The following is an 8,651-nucleotide window of genomic DNA, read 5'->3' as shown; positions in this document are numbered from 1 at the left end:
TACGTTCCTATAGATAAGACAACTGTTCATCGATTCAAACAAGAAAAATTAAATTTATATTCTTTTTTTTTTCCATGTATACTAGTATTTTAATAAACAAAAAAGAAAGAAAAAATGTAGAAATATCTGCATTTGTCTGCCTGGTTTTTATCGATTTTATTTTTATCTATCAACTTTCAGTTGCTATCATATCTTAACTGCTTTCATAAATAATCAATAAAATTAATATAATTACGACTAAGAGACGTCAAAGCTACTGCAACATAATATATTAAAGTTTTATTTATTAGCTTATACTTTATAGATTAAATAGTATTATAATATATTGTCGGAACCAGCAACGGAGACGACGGGACTGGATTCCAGCCGCCGTAATCCTCCCAACCATTGAAACTACTTCTATGGATAGTTTCGGCCTTCTATTTCCGACAAATTAATATTTAGAAGTGTATGTCTTGTATTAGAAGTAATATTGTACCTTGACTAGGAAACAACCTAAAAACATCTCCAATAGATCATACTATTAATCACTCAATAGTCGTGACATATTATCAATATGAGACCAATATAATAAACTTTCATTCTTTTAAACTTTCATCTCCATTGGATTATACTACTAATAACTCATCACCATGGGACCTACTAATTAATTTAATATATTCTTTAACTTTTTTATAAAAAAATATTAAAAACTCATAGACTGCCAATGCAGCGTTTAAGTGCCCTATTCTACTTTGGTATGTACCAAACCGAAGCTCTCCTCAACGGTTTCATTCTTCAATAACCCTCATTGAAGATGTTCTAAATAGGAGGTTTCATTATACACCGTTTAGGAAAAGTCTTCCTTAGAGTTTCGGATTGTACATGTATATATATGTTGATATTACTTGAATAATATATCGGACGATCATTGAGCCTCCAATTTTATAATATGGTGTAAACTTTATATCATTGAGACCAAACAATTTACAAACTCTGTTTAATAAGTTTAAAATTGGGATTGTTCCTCAATTCTGGTACCAATAAATACTGGGATGTATTATTGTGGAAGTATTGTAGATATTTTTCATAAATTATTAGCATAATGTAGTATGGATTTGTATATTAGTATTGATTAATTTTGTGGTCCCCTTCGCATCTCCGTAGACCTTGGAGCTTTGCTGCGGAGAATTCCAAGAAGAGGATTATTTAACGTGCTACATCTTTAGTCCTTTTACGCAAAATTGTAGGATTACGTTGTCTTTAAGTATTATATGTACCTAATTAGCTATATGTTTTGACTCCAACGTCTTTATTCATGCATTTTTATATGATTCAACAAAAATGGAGGCATGTTGAAAAATATGTTTACCCATAATAATACTTTAGTTTGTCTGAATATTGTCCCAATCCGAAAGGTAAGTCCAATATTCAGACCAAACAAATTAAAGTTATGAGAGAAATTATACTCTACGCCTGATATACCACGTCAAATTCTGACGTGGTATGCCATGGCCAATAAAATAATGACAGGTGTATAAATTTTTTAAAATTAATAAAAAAATAAAAACTAATTTATTATTTCTCCGTTCATCTCTTCCTCCTTTCTTTTTCTTTTATATAACCATTCACCACCATTGTTAATCAAAATATGGCATCTTAAAAACATAAGAAACTAATCCTTTCATACTGCAGATCTGCATTTTCACTCTCTTCCTCCCCCGACAATCACCACCACCTATCGGCGTTCTCCTCCGCTAACTATTACCACCTCCATCCGTTCTCATCCATTGACCACCACCACCTGTGAATGTATGGACTTATAATTAGGTCGAATCTATATCAAACATTGAACAAAGAAGAAAACTAGAAGTTTATTGATAGAGAAGAAGATGAAAAGTTAATCGTATACCTACACAGGTATACAATATATACAAGAAGATTAGGAAAGGGAAAGGAAGTAAAATTCTAATTTAGTCCCTATAATACTAACTAATTCTTAAACTACCCATACAGCTGTAAAATAATAAAACCTAATATATATCTAATATCCCCCTTCAAGCTGGACTGTATATAGTTTTCAGTCCTAGCTTGTGTACAAGTTCTTCAAATTGAGACTTTCCCAAAGCTTTTGTTAACAGATCTGCAAGTTGTTGATTGGTAGAAACAGATAACAAGTGAATAACCCCTGCTTGCACCTTCTCTCTCACAAAATGACAATTAAGTTCTATATGTTTTGTCCTTTCATGAAAAATTGGATTGTTAGCAATGTGAATTGCTGACTGATTATCGCAGTAGATTGAAACAGCTTGTTGATGACTGATGCCTATGTAATCCAGCATGTATAAGAACCATTGAACCTCACAAGTAGTTAAAGCAAGTGCCTGTATTCTGCTTCACTAGAACTCCTTGCAACTGTTAGTTGCTTTTTACTTTTTCAGGAAATCAATGATCCTCCAAGAAACACAGTAAAAGCTGTTACTGATCTTCTGGTGTCTATACAGCTTCCCCAATCTGAGTCACTAAAAGCTTTCAGTTGCAAATTACCCTTGCTAGGATAAAATCAGCCTTGTGTTGGTGTTTTCTTGAGATACCTCAAGACTCTATGAACAGCCTGCATATGAATATCTGTTGCACAGTCAAGGAATTGACTTAAACAGCTGACAGAAAAGGATATATCTGGCCTCGTGTTGGCTAAGTAAATTAATTTGCCAACAATCTTCCTGTACTGCTGTCTATCCTCTAATTGCTTCCCGATTGTCCTGGATAGCTTAAGAGTAGACTCCATTGGTGTATCAGCAGGTTTGCAAGCCAAATAACCTGTTTCAGAAAGAAAATCCAAAATATATTTGTGTTGACAGACTGAAATACCTTCTTTATTTCTAGCTATTTCCAAACCTAAGAAGTATTTTAAAGCTCCTAAATCTTTTATCTTAAACTTCTCATCTAATACCCTTTTTATACTATCTATTTCTAAGATATCATTTCCTGTCATAATGATATCATCAACATAAACCAAAAGTAAAGTCAAATAATCTCCTTTTCTTTTAATATATAATGAATGATCAAATGGACATTTGATATAATCACAACTAATTAATGTTTCGGACAATTTAGAAGACCATTGTCTACTAGCCTGTTTCAAACCATATAAAGATTTCTTTAATTTGCAAACTTGGTTCTTTCCTTCAGTTTTAAAACCAAGTGGCAAATCCATATAAACTTCCTCATTTAAATCACCATGGAGGAAAGCATTATTCACATCTAATTGAAACAAACTCCAATTGTATAAACTAGCTAAAGCTAAAACAAGTCTAACTGTAGTCATCTTTACTACAGGAGAAAAGGTGTCCAGATAATCTATACCCTCCTTTTGCGTATAACCTTTAGCAACTAAACGAGCCTTATACCTCTCAACGCTACCATCAGCCTTATATTTTACTTTAAAAATCCACCTATTACCTATTGTCTGTTTATCTAGTGGTAAGGCAACAACTTCCCAAGTATTAGTATTCTCCAAAGCTTGTATTTCAGCATCCATAGCATCTCTCCAACATTGTAACTGAACTGCTTCCTTATAGGTTTTAGGTTCTGGTATGACAGAAACAGCTAACACATAATTTTTATGTGCATCAGATAATTGATCATAACTAACAACTGAAGAAATAGGATATTTAATATTAGACTCTTGAATACTAACTTGTGCAGTTAACTGATTGCAATGAAATTGTTTTAAATATTCTGGTGCTTTCCTAGTCCTTTCAGATCTTCTAACATTAACGATTGGTGCATTGGATAAAGAAGTTCCCTGGACTGGAAGAGTAGCTTGTGAAAATTGATTTTGAGTTTGGCCCTGTAATGTATCACTAGTTCTAACAAATTCATGTCCTTCTTGCTGTAAATTTTCACTAGTATTTGCAGCATTTGAATTTTCTTCAATGGGACTATGTACTACATCTAAATGAACATTTGATACATCAGTATGTACAACAGAATCTATATGATCATGTTCATATGTAAAATGTGCTTGGAAATCTAAATTAGGAACAAGAACAGGCCCTCCTTGTTGTGCTTTTTGCAAATAAGGAAATGAAGTTTCATAAAATGAAACCTCTCTAGAAATGACAAACTTTCTATTAACTAAATCATACAACCTATAACCTTTAGTGTTTGCTGCAAAACCTAAAAATACACATGGATGTGCACGAGCATCCATTTTAGTTGACTTAGCTGTCAAAATAGTCATAAAACTAAGACAACCAAAAACCCTTAAAAGGTCATAGTTAGGTTTCTTTTGAAACAAAATTTCATAAGGAGTATGATTATTTAATAATGGTGTAGGAACTATATTAATGAGATGGACAGCATGAATAATGCATTCTGTCCAAAAATGCAATGGTAACCCTGCTTATAACCTTAAGGACCTAGCCACATTTAAAATATGTTGGTGTTTTCGTTCCACAATACTATTCTGTTGTGGTGTATGAGGACAACTAGTTTGATGTACAATGCCTCTATCCTGATAAAACTCATGCAAATGTAACTCCAAAGCATTGTCTGACCTTAATATTCTAATACTTGTATCAAACTGTGTCTGAATATAATTGCAAAAAACTTTAATAGCAGTAGAAGCCTCTGCTTTGTTTTTGAGCATATAAACCCAAGTAAAACGACTAAAATCATCAACCACAGTAAGAAAATATCTAAAGCCAGCCAAAGAAGGAATTTTAATGGGACCCCATACATCAATATGCACCAAATCAAAACAATTTTCTGTAATAGATTCACTAATAGGAAAAGGAAGTCTTTTCTGTTTAGCCAAAGGACAGATAGCACAACAGTAATTCTCAGAAGTTTCAATATTCACATTTTCTTTAGACAAAAATTGTAATCTGCTATGTGACAAATGACCCAATCTAAAATGCCAAAGAGGAAAAATTAAATTCTTTGTATTTGTTGTCTTATGCACATTATTCACATAACATTCTTTCACTTCTTTCAAGTCTTGATTAAGAACATACAGCCCATCATGTAATTCAGCTATACCAGTCTTCTTCAGTGTCATTTTGTCCTGTAAAAGACACATATTATGGGTAAACACTACCACACAATTCATGTCTTGTGTAAGTTTACTAACTGACACTAAATTAAAATGAAACTGAGGAATATAAAGAACATCATATATACAAATATCCTTAGTTAAAAAAACTTTTCCAATTTGATTAACAATTATAGTAGCACCATTAGGCAAAGACACACAAATATCAGGCACACTAACAACATCAATCATCACATTAATATCAGTAGCAACATGATCTGTTGCTCCTGAATCTAAAATCCAACGTACAACTGTATTGACTTGAGTATTAAGAATAAACGCATTTCTTATTTTGGAATTAGAAATACCTGGATATGATGTATTTCCAAAGTCTGACTGCATAGTTGGTCCTGACTGTGTTCCTTGTGGCTGAAATTTTGCTACATTATGAGTAGAAAAGGCACTGATAGATGACTGATTAATTTGTCCTGACTCAAACAACTGCAACATGTTCATTAATGTATTATACTTTGCTGCAGGAATAGAAATTGAAGAACATAAATCTTGAACAGCTGGAGTTTGACCCAAATCTTGAACAATATCTCCACCTAAATCCTCTTCTCCAGTCACCATATTAGCTATAACCCTCTTCTTATTATTATTTGACTTAAAATTCGGAGGAAACCCGTGCTTCTTGTAGCACTGATCAACAGTATGCCATTCTTTTCCACAAAAACTGCATTTCTTGATATTCCCTCCATTGTTGGTGCCTTTACGGTAATTATTAACCCCAATATTCCTACTATTGCCTTGGGCAAAATTAATAGTGGCACCAATGAGCCTAGAACACTTACATCAGCCCCTTCATGAATTTGCCTCTCATGTTGAACAACCATATTGAAAACCTTTTCAAGATTAGGCAATGGATCCATCATTAACACTTGAGTTTTAATCATACTAAAATTCCTATTTAACCCTCTCAAAAACTTAATGATGCAATCTTGTCTTTGTTGGTCTCTCACATGTTTAACAGCAATACACGTAGTAGAACCAGTTGGCACACAATCACAATTTTGAATTGGACGAAAATTAACTAATTCTTCCCATATTACCTGTAACTTGGTGAAATAGTCTATAACTGAAAGATCTCCTTGCATCAATGCTGCAATTTCATCTTGCAACTCAGCTATGCGCAGATGATTTGATTGAGAGAAACGATTTTTCAAATTCTGCCAAACCTGATAAGCAGTCTCAAACCAGGTAATGCTTTGTGAAATTGAAGAAGAGACAGAACTATTGATCCAAGAAAGAACAAGTTGATTACACCTATTCCATGCTAATTGATTCACTTCCTCAACATCTGATTGCAATAGCGTACCGTCAATAAATTTGAGTTTGTTCTTCGCTGTCAAAGAACGCTTCACTGCCCTAGCCCAAGAATGATAATCTTTACTCCCTGTTAATGGTAAAGATACCAGAGATTGACTTGTATTTTCACTTGGGTGTATATAATAGAAGCTTGTCGGATATGAAGATTGATCAAGTACAGTTGCAATCGGTGTCACCGGAGTAGTCATCTTGTTAAAGGAAAATTTCAAGAATCTTTTTGAAAAAGAGATCTGAATCTTACAAAAGATTCTAGAAAATAGAGGAAATGATACAGATCTAACACAAAGATCTGTAGGAAGAAAAGTAGAATTTCTCAAAAGAAATTTCTAATAGAAGAAGAAGATCGGAAGACCATTAATGAAGAACAATCAGCGGAAACGATTTAATCTGCTCTGATACCATATCAAACATTGAACAAAGAAGAAAACTAGAAGTTTATTGATAGAGAAGAAGATGAAAAGTTAATCGTATACCTACACAGGTATACAATATATACAAGAAGATTAGGAAAGGGAAAGGAAGTAAAATTCTAATTTAGTCCCTATAATACTAACTAATTCTTAAACTACCCATACAGCTGTAAAATAATAAAACCTAATATATATCTAATAATCTATTGAGATAATTTGTTTGTTGATGTGGAGATGTGGATGATCTGTTAAAATTGGGTATATCGTTGCAATTGGGTCAGATTTATTGAAAAAGTTTAGTTCTTTGGTGTTAAATTTTTGCAAAATCTGATTTGGTATTGTACTAAATTCAAACAAATCAGCCGAATTCTGCAACTGAGTTTGAACACCTGAGTTTGGATTTACACTGAAAGCTGTTGGACAATTGAAAGAAAAATAGATCTTCTTTGGTTCAATTAAACCGAACCATAATTAAAAATGAGTTAGAAATCCAACTAAAATGGTGTTTGTCGAAAGAAACGGACGGAGATGGTGGTCGCCGACGGAGAAATACGGCTGGAGTGGAGGAGAATAGAAAGATATGGAAGGCGAAGGTTGCAGTGAAGGTTGCAGTGGATGATTGAGTTTTTATTTCAATGATAATAAAAAAAATTAATACACCTGTCATTATTTTATTGGCCATGACATACCACATCAGAATTTGACGTGGTATGACAGGCGTAGAGTATAATTTCTCAAGTTATGAGGATATTTTGAAAACTCTTTTTGTGTACACGTATGTTATTTCAGCCTCTTTTTGTTTTGGAATTTCTCGAGTACAAGCTACCATTAAACTTCTTTCTAAAATAGAAATTCAGACTTGCTCCAAATATGTCAATATACACAAATATTAATACATTTTCAAAATATTCCATATTCATTATTGAAAAAAAGTCTAAATAATTTTCTAAAAAAGCAAGTCTAAATATCATTAGTTAGACTCGGGTTTTCTTAATATAATACTTGAAGTAGTCATACGTTTATAGTGACTTGTTGATTAGTGATGAATAAAGAGATGTTCAATATTTAAGGCCCATTTGTTTTACCTACTGTTTGCTATTGTTGTTTGCTGTTTACTGTTACGGTTTGTTGTTTGTTGTTGCTGCTTGCTGTTGCTAATTGATGTTTGCTGTTACGGTTTGCTGTTTGTTGTTGGAAAAAACTGTTTTTCCTAAAAGCAGAGATTCCTTGCTTTTGTAAAAGGCTGCTTTTCAGATGTAAAAAGCAAACAGGATGTCACTAACCAAACACCTAATGCTGCTTTTCAAGTGTAAAAGGCAAACGGGAATGTCACTAACCAAACACCTAAAACTCTCCATTTCGAACTGAAAAGGCAAACAGGAGCACGAAAAGGAGTACCCAAACACCCCCTTAGTAAAAATTGCTAATATATAGCTATTGTTAGGATGGTACTTGGATCGAGTCAAGTCGCGCTTTGATATGCTAATGTTCGGCTCTCAAAAATTGACGAGTTTGAACTCGAGCTCAACATCATCTTCGTAAGTTTGTTCACAAATTTGGCTCGTGAACAGTTCATTAATTATGTTTATAAACTTTGTTCTCAAACATTTCATTAATTATATTCATTTAAAAAAAAATTAACACGAAACTATATATTTTTGAAACATATAAAACTAAAGTTTATACGTTATTTTATATTTTCTCCTTTATAGAAATATTATTACTAAAATAATAATCGAACATCCTATGCACGAGTTTTCAAACTGAGTTTCGTCTTTCTCAAGTTCGGCTTATTTATAAATGATGCAATCGAGTCTAACTTAGCTTGATTATAA

This window comes from Euphorbia lathyris, chromosome 3 (assembly GCF_963576675.1).
Source record: "Euphorbia lathyris chromosome 3, ddEupLath1.1, whole genome shotgun sequence".
NCBI classification, from domain to species: domain Eukaryota; kingdom Viridiplantae; phylum Streptophyta; class Magnoliopsida; order Malpighiales; family Euphorbiaceae; genus Euphorbia; species Euphorbia lathyris.
The sequence above is the reverse complement of the archived record's forward strand: the minus strand, read 5'-3'. Positions refer to the sequence as shown.